The 11199-nt window shown below is 38.3% G+C and overlaps 1 pseudogene; it reads left to right on the top strand.

Moving 5' to 3' along the window:
- Positions 1-617: 617 nt before the first annotated feature.
- On the top strand, positions 618-2013 carry LOC137012290 (zinc finger BED domain-containing protein 4-like; annotated as a pseudogene).
- The last annotated feature ends 9186 nt before the right edge of the window (positions 2014-11199 follow it).

Here is an 11199-nt window from a genome sequence, read left to right as displayed (position 1 = left end):
GATAATTTTACTCTGTGCATGGGGTGGAGAAGGCGGCACCTCTCACAAACACTGCAGCGTGATTATGAGGGTTACGTTACTCCACCCCACTCACAGACAGCACCATGCTCGGAGACACAGAGCTGTCCTGGAGCAGCCCAGAACAGTTTATGACATTTGTTCGGGAGCATGGTTTGATGCAGACAATAGCCGGATTTCCATCCAACTTATTTACGTTAATGAAAATTCAGTTCAAGAATATGCGCATCTGCGTGTGTTTCCATCAACTCTGTAAGGCGAATAAAAACCGACCAATGAATATATATACGTCGCACAATTAACCTCATTACTAACCTAACGTTAACCGTCAAGAATGTCAGAAGACTGTGCAATATGACAAAGGTAATTATGGTAATTTGGTTTGTAATGTGTAATAAATGTGTTAACAAAAACAACACATTAGTGAATGGTTTTGGTTCTTTTACACTTTTTTTCAATTAGTGTAATTGTTTTAATGTGTTTTGAATATTGGAATTATAGACTGAATTGAAGATGATGGCACTACTAAAATGGTAACCATGAATGTGTCTTCTGTTTAGTAATTGCTGTCTGATGGCTGAACAAAAATCTAATCCAATATGACAGCATTTTACAGAGCCAACTGCAGGGAAAGCCAGGTGCAATATCTGCAATGGACTGGTGAGCTTGGGAGATGAAAAAGGTAAAAAGAAAAACACCACAAATTTGTGGAGTCACCTGAGATGTCACCACCTCCAGGCTTACAAAGATGCACAGCCAACTCTAACAGAAATGTTTGATGACCAACGTAAATGGCAGAATTCAGATCCCAGGTCAAAAAAAATTTGACATTTTAGTTATGGAAATGATTGCCACAGACAATCAGCCTTTTACATTGGTCTCATGTTTTCGGAGGCTAGTGGCTGCAATGGAGCCCAGCTACAACCTAAAACTGAGAAACACTACCGCACAGACATCCTAGATGGTATCGTTGCAAAAGTTGAGAAGAAAATAAAAGCACTGATTGCAGAGGATGCTGGCCCTTTTTTATCTTTCACAACAGACTGTTGGTCTGGGGACACTGAAGCACTCATGAGTCTAACATGTCATTTCATTGACAACAACTGTGAAAGGAAACAAGTTGTCCAAAATGCCAAGGCCATGTCTGGCTCCTACACTGGGGAGTACATCAGCAACATGCTCATCAGCCTGCTGAAGTACTGGGACATCAGCCACGACAGGGTTGTACTTGTGCTCCGTGACAGTGGCGCTAACATGGTTAAAGGCCTCAGATTGGCAGAAATACCTGATCTCAGCTGCTGAGCACACACCATACAGCTTGTGGTGACTGATGGCATCAACAGCCAGTGAGCAGTGCTGGATGTTAATGCCAAGTTAAAGAACATAGCTAAATATTTCAACCACTCTGTGTTCGCAAAGCAGAATCTGAAAAAAAATCAAAAAGAACTTGGCCTCCCCCATCACAGTGCCATTCAGTCTGAACCCACTCCCTGGAACTCCACGCTCCACATGATGCAGAGGATGCTGGAGCAGAAACGAACACTTAATATCTATGCTGGAGGATATGGAAAAATTGCTACTCCAGCTGCAGATCAATGGGACATAGTTTCCAATTTGATTGATAAGTTGGAACCTGTTGAGGAATTCACCCTCGAGATCAGCAGGTCAGAGGCTTCCATCTCCAGTGTCATCCCAAGCATTGCAGTGCTGACAATGGTGCTTCAGGCAGAGGGTCCTAACACGAGGGGGATTAAAACACTAAGAGAAACCATGCTGCAAAGCTTGCAGAAAAGGTTTGCAAGGATGGAGGAGACAAAATGTTTGGTGCTAGCGACACTGCTTGACCCTCGTTATAAGGGTCATGTCTTTTTTGCAGTGGACACACTGTCCAAGGCAAAACAAAAGATAAAAGAAGAGCACGCCATTGTGTCCGAGCAACTGGAAATAGCCACCACTGAAGACCAAGGATCAGATCTGAAACAGAGAAGGGTGTAAGATAAAGAATTACCTGGTCCCTCCAGTGTTCTTGAACAAATATATGCAAACATCTTGGGGCCTTATGAAACTCCTACTCAGGAGAGTGATGATGAGCATCACATCTCTGAGCAGCTGGATCAGTACCTCCGTGAGCCATTGACTGACAGACATACATCCCGCCTGCACCTTCTTGCACCACTGGTAATGAAATCCCTCTGTTCCCAGCAAGAGGGTATTTAGTGAGATTGGGAATATTTATGACAACAAGAGGAGCCGCCTCACAGGAGAACTTGCAGAACAGTTGTGTTTCCTGCATGACAACCTGCCATTCTTAACACTCTGAGGTCTGAGGTATCGCCGGCAATACCACCGCGTTTTTTTTTCTTTCCAGTGTGAAAGAGACTCAAAATACTCTGTCAATGTTGCACATACAATTAAGAGTTATACACCATTTTAATCTGTTGAATATCTTCTTTTATTTGTGTACACTCAGAGTAAAAACAAAATGTTGTGCTTTTTGTAAAATAAAGAAAACTAACATGATGCGTGATCTCTTGTCTCCGTCTGAACAAAGTCCAATCTGATAGTTCTAAGAAAATGAACTGTAACTTAGTGAATACTAATGACAAAAAAATTAGACTTATGTCTAAAGAAACGTTGAAATGTCAGGTTTTAAATCATGCAAGTCAAATAGAAAACAAACATTCTGTGTTTATGTAATCTGTATGAAAAGAGAGCTATGTCAGAAGTCCGTGATTCAGCTCATTATCTGCTAATGCTGCCACGCCCACGGAGCCAGCGCTATTCAGAGGCAAATTAATTCTTCAGAGTCAATACAGAGTCAATACTTGTATGCATCATCTCAATCGTGTATTTATTGTCTTGAAAAGTGTTTATCTTGATGTTAAAGCCATGGTTAGTGACCTCTAGAAGACATGCTGTTAGTTCCTGGTTCTTCTTCTTCTTTATATAGATTTGTGGCCTAAAGGTGCACAGAGTGCCCTCCGGCTGCAAGTATAAATTGAAAACACAGTATCCAGCACTCATAGTGATGACAATAAATATAGAATAAATATTACTCCTCTGTATAGAAAACTGACATAAACATATAAGAATCCATCAATATGTCTCCAAATGTGCATGCTTTTAAGCTAAAAGGCTATATGAAATGCCATAGAGGTAACATAATTGTTCAGACACTTTGCATCACAGAAATACATTATATTTTAAAGAATATAATAGAATACCATTATTTTAAATTGAGCTGAGACATGATTACAGAGGGTTTTTCACAGCCTACCTGACTGAAAGGCCTCATTAATATGCAAGTCATTTCAGGTCATTATTATGTGATTCTTTATTGTCTTCTCAGGTTAGAATCACCCATTATTCAAGATGATTCACGCCTCCACACATACTGTGTTTCTTGACAAGAAGTGTCTTACAAAAACTAAATCAATATATTGTTTTATATGAAGTAGGCAACATAATTTGTACATAATTCTGAAGCAAAAACTCTAGTCTACAACCTCTAATACCCAGAAGTCTTATAAACACAGATTTAATACACTTTTTTTGGCCTTATTTCAGTGACTTAAGTTTTTTGTTTTTTCAATAACCACGCATAAACGTTATTCCTTCAAAAACACAAACATGTACATACATGTTCCTCGCATATTATGGTAGCCTAGTTTGTGCTGAATACAGTGTAATGATACTTGTGTCATTAATGTGTTTGTGAACAATTGAAAAAAGCACAAATGTCAGGGCATGTCAAAACTTCTCCAGGCCCCAAATCAGCCTCAGACTCCAGAGGGTTAAACTGGGAGTACTGAGAACTTTCAGTGAAAAATGGGTAGAGTGAGGAAGACTCAGGGACTGAAACAGAGGTAAAATTAAAGCACATTCCTTTTTATGTTGTTCTGTAATGTTTACACAATTTACAATATTTTTTTTTTTTTTTTTTTTTTTTTTTTTTAATGCTGCTAAGTCAAGTGCTTGAAAACCTTTAAGTTTTTTTTTTTTTTTTTTTTTTTTTTTTTATTGGTTACTTGAGGACTTTGTTTTATATAAAAATGCAGAAAGTTGCAGAAAGTTAGAATGCACTTTAGATGTTCTATCTCATTTATACCAAACACAAATGTTGCTGGTTGCTAGTGTGTTTACAGCATTACTATTATTTATTTTTATATATTTAATTTTTTTATTTTTTTATATTTTTCAGTTTAATTGATTATTTATAAAGTTGTATATATTTTATTTAAATGTATATTTAAGTTAACATTTATGTTTCAAAAAACTTGAAAAATTCTACTTAATAAATGCTCTAAAAATGTATATGATTGCCGTTTTTTTATTTTTTATTTTTTTATTACCCGTTTTATGTATTTAATACTTGGTCAGTTTATTGATTTGTTTGGTTAACTTTGGATAAATATTTTATTTTAACACCATGCAGTGCACAAAATTAAGTTTCGAGAGATGGTTCAAGTCAGTGTTCAATAAATGATAAGTTTAGAAAAGTTGTGCATCCACTTATTATTATTGTGGCATTTTAGCATGCAAATGAAGGGGAAACTTAGCGATATCAGCCCTAAAAATCGGCCAAAAAAATCAGCAGCACATATCGGCCATGGGCTGACCCTGACCTCTAAACATCGGCATTGGCATCGGTTATAGAAAAGTCCATATCAGTCGATCTCTACTGTTTATTATTAGATACATTTGAGTGTGTTGAAAATATTATAACGTTACTCTGTGTGTTTTTTCAGCGGCTGATGTGAGACTCTGTTACACACTGCAGTAAGATAGATTGATTTTAGAATATCATATTAAATGCTGGATGGCTTGTGTTGATAAATGGCATGCAATTAATTTTAAAATGTATTGTATGATGAAGAAAATTATGTATTACTGTTAATTAAAATAAAGCTGCATCTGATTATGCTATGTTAGCTATTTGACAAAAGAGTGTTTTTCTCTGGGGCATGGTAAAGCATGGTACTCGAAGACAAATCAAGAAAATTGATTTAAACAATAAGACTAAATGTGTTGAGCTATATAACAACAATTCATTTTTTGTCTATAAATATATTAAACAGTTGTTCCCTTGTCTATTAAAATGTGTAATATTTTAAAACGTCTTTTGTGTTTCCATGGTTTCTACAAAATAAAAACGGAAACCGAGGGTTACGTGGGTATGAAGCAATTGACAGGCGACTACTCTCACGTCCCGGAGCCTTGTTTAAAATTGCAATTTTCTCATGATTTACAAATAGTTGGAAACATTTGGGATATTGTAAGTACTCAAGTGAACAATTTATATATATATATATATATATATATATATATATATATATATATATATATATATATATATATATATATATATATATAAAACACTGGCCTAAAGGGTTTTGGATATTTTACTGCAAAAATATTACATATTGCAACTTTAACTATTCAAAACGTGTATTGGTCAATCTCAGGCAACTTTAATTTTTTACAAGGTTTCAAAGCAGAAGATGGATGCATGTTTTCTCAGTCCTGTTACCAAAACTCATGTGCTGTTTAAAAAGCATGTTTAAAAGCATGTTAATTAATTCCTTTGTATTCACCTCAAGAAAGTGTTTATTTTGAAGAAATGGTTGGTTATTTGTTCAAATAATTTATATTTGTGACAAAAAAAAAAAAAAAAAAAACTTTATATTACAGTATTTCACAATTGCTAAAACACATTTCTTGAAACCATCACTCATTTTCTCAAAACATTAAACACAAATCCAATCTTCAAACTAATTTCACAAAACCTCTGACTCTTATGGCAAAATCAAATTTGATCTGTGCTCAAAATCAAACAATGCTTTCAAAACATAAACACAGCCAGTCAATATATAAACACTCATCAGCATTCATTAGACACTACATCAAAAAAAAAAAAAAAAAAAAAAAAAAATTGAGGACACAGCGTCCAGGGCATGTAGTTACAGAGAAAAAAATGTTTATTGCATATAGAAAATAATGTTGCCATAAATAAAAGTAAATAATTCACAATTCGCAAATATATTGCATACTGTAAGTACTGCAAGTAATACAGTATTGGATTTCTGTATTTTCAGCATAAAAATAAAGCAAGCCCAAAGAACAAAGACAACTCTAAATGAAAAGCATATGACACAAAATATTGTGCAATTGCAAATTCAAAGTCAATGAGAGACTCATTCTGCCTCAGCATCCCGTCTTTGTGCTGGGTCCGGCCAGAGGACTTCGTCCACATCACATGCAATGTTGTCCCTTCCTAGGCAACGGGGGAAGAACCCTCTCGTGTGCCGGATCCAGCCTTGACAACACTCCACACCTATGTCATCACAGGCCAATTGCATTGCCTGTAAAAGATTTACCCTTGTATATGAGTTATGGTCATTGACCTTCCATCGCCACGCAGAGAAAAACTCCTCTATTGGGTTGAGGAAAGGGCTGTATGCTGGAAGGGAAACGTTCACGAATAGCTGGTTGATGTTGAACCCCACCCCCCCACCCCCCCACCCCCCCATTGCTTATGGCTGCACATAGAGTGACATTGCCCCCACGCTGGCCAGGGACTTCCACAATGGCACGTTGGCCAATTATGTTCCAGCCTCTCCTTCTCCGCTTTGCTAGATTGAACCCTGCTACATCCACAAAAATATATTCATGGGGCCTTTCCATGGAGTCCATTTCAAACACCCTCTATATATAAAAGAGATAAATAAATAGTTTTGTAAGTGTTACAGAGAGACATACTTCTGCAAAAGTGTATGTATATGCAATCCTGATTTACATACACTACAATATAGTGCAGTTACAGTAACAGTATAGGACAATAACTGTAGGCTACAAACTTGTACTGTAAGCATCAGTGCTGAAAGTGTACACTTACTTGCACATACTGATATCGTAGATCTTTAACCCTTTCTGAATTGCGCTCAAAGGGTACTCTGTACACTTGCTTCATGCTTACCCTGTTGCGATGGAGGACACGGGAAATGCTGACACTGTTGATACCTTCAACGTTTACATTGTCTTCTACAAGTCTTTGCTGTATTTCACGCAGTCGGATGGCATTGTTTTGACGGACCATATCAACAATAAGAGCCTCTTGCTGTTGGGAGAACAAAAGACTCCTTCCACCCTCATTTGGTAGTCTTGCAATTCTACAAAAGGGAAAATGCTCTTAGAAATATATACATACAGAAACAATAGTACTGTAATGGATATCACATTCATGTGTAAAATCTATTGTAAATCTTTTCTTTTTTCCACACTCCCCTTTCTATTGACAAACTGATGTACTGTATCAAATGTATACAGTAAACTTTTGCACAAATTAGAAAAACAATACATTTACCTGTTCTCTTCTCTGAATGTCCTGATTATGGTGGCCACAGAGAATCTGGACAAATTGGGTTGTACTCTTTGTCCTGCTTCCCTCATTGTCATTCCATGAACAAGAACATGGTCTATCACAGTTGCCAGAATTTGATCTGAAATTACTATTCTTGGTCTTGCTCATCGTTGTCCTTGTACTCTTCCTCCTCGTCCACCACCTCTTACACGAACTCTTCCTCCTCTTCCTCCTCTGCCTCTCACATTGTTTCCATCCATTGTAGTATCAACACTCAACGTACCTGGGCCACCTGTGTACTCTGAACTGGCTTATATTCTAGACAACTGATTTGATCACATCATTAGAAACAAGTGTGAACAATTTTGAGTTGTTGTGTGTAAACGATGACAGCTGTGTTGTAGTTGTGTTTAACTTTTGCCACATGAATTTACCATTTTGCAACACAGTGCAAAAAAATTATTTATCACATTTTCATAAAATGAATAACGTCTCAGGTTACGTATGTAACCATGGTTCCCTGAGATCAGGGAACGAGACACTGCGTTGAAACACAAATGGGGAACGTCATCACGTGAACCGGTGTCTGAAAGCAATTATCAAATCTCACCAATCCTATTAGCCAGTGACAGCCTATGATGTCATTAAAGACGCGACCTGGAAGTATAAAAGGAGCTCCTAGAGAAGCAGTCAGTACCATATCGTCTAAAGGGACTGTTCAGCAGGCAGTCCCGATGCATGGCAGGTAACGCAGTGTTTCGTTCCCTGTTCTCAGGGAACCATGGTTACATACGTAACCTGAGACGTTCCTTTTCGAAGGGAACACTGCATTGAAACGCATATGGGGAACGATATACAAACGTCAGAACTAGCAGCTTCAACTGAAATGCCAGAACCACTCCCCCTATGGGTCATACATAGGCTGTCAGTGACAGCCCAAGCTATTAGCCTTTAAAGAGGCCTTCCACAGAAGCCTACCAAGGCTGCTCAAAGGCTTCTGGTACCAAACTTCCTTGAAGAAAGAAGGTCAGTGTAATATTGAAAATGTTCTTAGATGTAGGAAGGAAGGGGACAGGGTCGGCTTTCAACTGCTGACTGAGTTTTATTTCAGTAAATACAAACATCCAACAAAAACTGTGCAACGCACAACAGCAAAACAAAATAATCCACAAAGGGCTTTACTCCAGTCTCGGCATATACAATCCACAATGGGCTTCACTCCAGCAGCGTTGTCGTGCACCAGCGGCTCAGTCAGCAGTTCCCCTCTCTCTCACCGACTCCTGCTTCTCGCGGCATTTTAACTTGTCTCCGCGCCAATTACTGAAATGAGAAACAGGTGTTCGTGATTTACATTTAACCCGCTCACTCACCAAGGATCTCCCGATGCTCTCTCCTGTTGCAGACCTCGCTGAACCACGCCCCCCTTGCCACAGTCCCCCTAAGGGAATATAGCCAGGAGGCCCGAAGGAACCCTAGCCAGTCACTTGTCAGGTGACAAAGTCAACCCTGAATGCCACCAGGGAGGCTGACCTGGTCTCAATAAAGCAACCTGGTTTTGGTCAACAACCTTTCTGATCACAGAGTCTCAAATCACATTCTTCAGAGAAGATATGCAGTAAGAGTGACTGCAAAGAGGCTGTAACCAACTCAGACCACAGCGTAGAGATGGGCAACCTGGAGAGCAGGACTCAGCTTTGACAAACACAAAAGAACTATGTAAAAGCATGCCAGAATACTGTAGGCTACTGGGTGGGAAACACCTCCCTTTCACAGACTGTAGTCATGACAACGCAATATTATGATGGCTACTTGCTAGACAATTTTATGTTACAGTTACAAATATATTGCAGATAAAAAAAAAAAAAAAAAAAAACAAGTTAAAAGTTAATTAAAACTGATTGAGTTAAAATTGATTCCCTCCTGACAATCTGTTAACAGAATGACAATCACTGTCAGAAAGCAGCAAGCACACGATGCTAACGGTGCTAACGGACCGTTAGCATTGTGCGCTAGCTGCTTTCTGACTGTAAACGATCAGCGAGGAGACTACAAAACATACACAAACTGAACATGCAGCTAAACTGACTAATAAACATTACATAATTCAACCTTGGTCGTGTTTTTAGAGGGGACATGCACATTTTAAAATTTCCACTACACAGTCTATGGTGCACACACAGAAAACATCGCGCACAACTGACAGGACCTAAACACGTGCAACTTTGGTTTAAACTCTGCAATTCATTCAATGTGACTATTGTGGATGCGCGCACGAGAACCTATGGCTTGGCAAAGTCCGGGAAATATATGCATCAAGCAAATTGTAAACTATGTAAGAGGGATTTTTCTGTAAGCCATGGCGGTGTTTGCGCCGTCAAACAACGTGTGTCCACAGAGACCCATCGATGGAATGACTGGCAACTCCAAAATCATTTTTAAACATGTCGAAAAAGCTATTGCTAGCTATAGTATACAACTAGGCATTTTAATTCTCTCTCTCTCTCTCTCTCTCTCTCTCTCTCTCTCTCTGTCACTCATTCACTCACACACACACACACTTGTGTATGTGGTTTACGGGGACTCTCCATATTGACATTTCTGCAAACATATAAAAGGTGCTACAACTGTTGCAAAATGAAACAAGGTGTCTAAGAAAAGTAAATAAATAAATCAAATAAAAAATGAAAACCAACAGAACAGGTCATCACAGCAACATAGACCAACAATATGCAGAGTAGTCAGAGTCAGACCAGAAGGCCATTAGCATCGGGCAAGACCAGAACATGTGAAGATGATCAGCTGGGGATTGTCTGCATTTGTTACACGCATCACTTCTGTTAGGAAACCTTTTAGCCAATTTGGCATTAGTGAAATGGGCTATGTGAAGCACTTTACATTGTATTAAGGAGTGTCTAGCACAAATAGATGAAGAGTGAACTAAACTAAGTATGTTCTTTCACTGGTCCTCAGAAATGTAAAAACCCAAATCATGCTTCCAGGTTTGCTTAAGGGAATCCATCGGAGATGAGGTTAGGGAGATTATTCTACCATAAATGGTAGATATCAGCTGTCTTTGACCAAGGTCGAGTATAAGAATTAAATCGAGTTCTGATTCGGGTGGACGATAGGGGAAATGGGGAAACAACTTTTGAATAAAGTGCCTCACTTGGAAAAAACGAAAAAGATGACTATTAGGAAGGTTAAATTTAGCTGATAAGAAAGAGAAAGAGGAGAACATTTTGTTTTCATACAAAACGTCATTCAGAGTAGAAAGGCCTTTAGCTTCCCAAATATCAAAGACGCTGTCTGAAAGGGACAGAGGGAATAAGTGATTATTTGAAATTGGCATATGAATTGAAATCGTGTTGGTAACTATTCGATTGCTCGGAATTTTGTGTACCCAAAGTGGAACCTGCAAAAAGATTTTGGAAAGTAAAGAATGAGAGGAAAATATCTCTATGTGCACCCAGTGCGGACTAGAGGCACAACTTTTAAGGCCAACCCAGTAAAGCAATTTATTAATGTTAAATGCCCAAAAGTAGTATAGAAAATTTGGAAGCGCTAAACCCCCTTCAGATTTGGGAAGCTAGAGAACTAAATTGCTGATACGAGCCAGCTTGTTATTCCAAAGAAATTTGTTCAATTACTGATCTAAATTAGTGAAGAAATATTCACTAATGCAGACTGGAACATGCTGGAAGAGATACAAGAACTTGGGTAGGATAACCATTTTAATAAGTTTCGCACAACCTATTACAGAGAGGGAAAGGGAACTCCACCTAGCAATATCTTATTTGCATCTGTCCAAAAGTGGTATAAAA

Source organism: Chanodichthys erythropterus, chromosome 22, assembly GCF_024489055.1.
Source record: "Chanodichthys erythropterus isolate Z2021 chromosome 22, ASM2448905v1, whole genome shotgun sequence".
In the NCBI taxonomy this organism is placed as follows: Eukaryota; Metazoa; Chordata; class Actinopteri; order Cypriniformes; family Xenocyprididae; genus Chanodichthys; species Chanodichthys erythropterus.
Note: the sequence above shows the minus strand (reverse complement) of the source record. Positions and strands in the feature narration are given on the sequence as shown.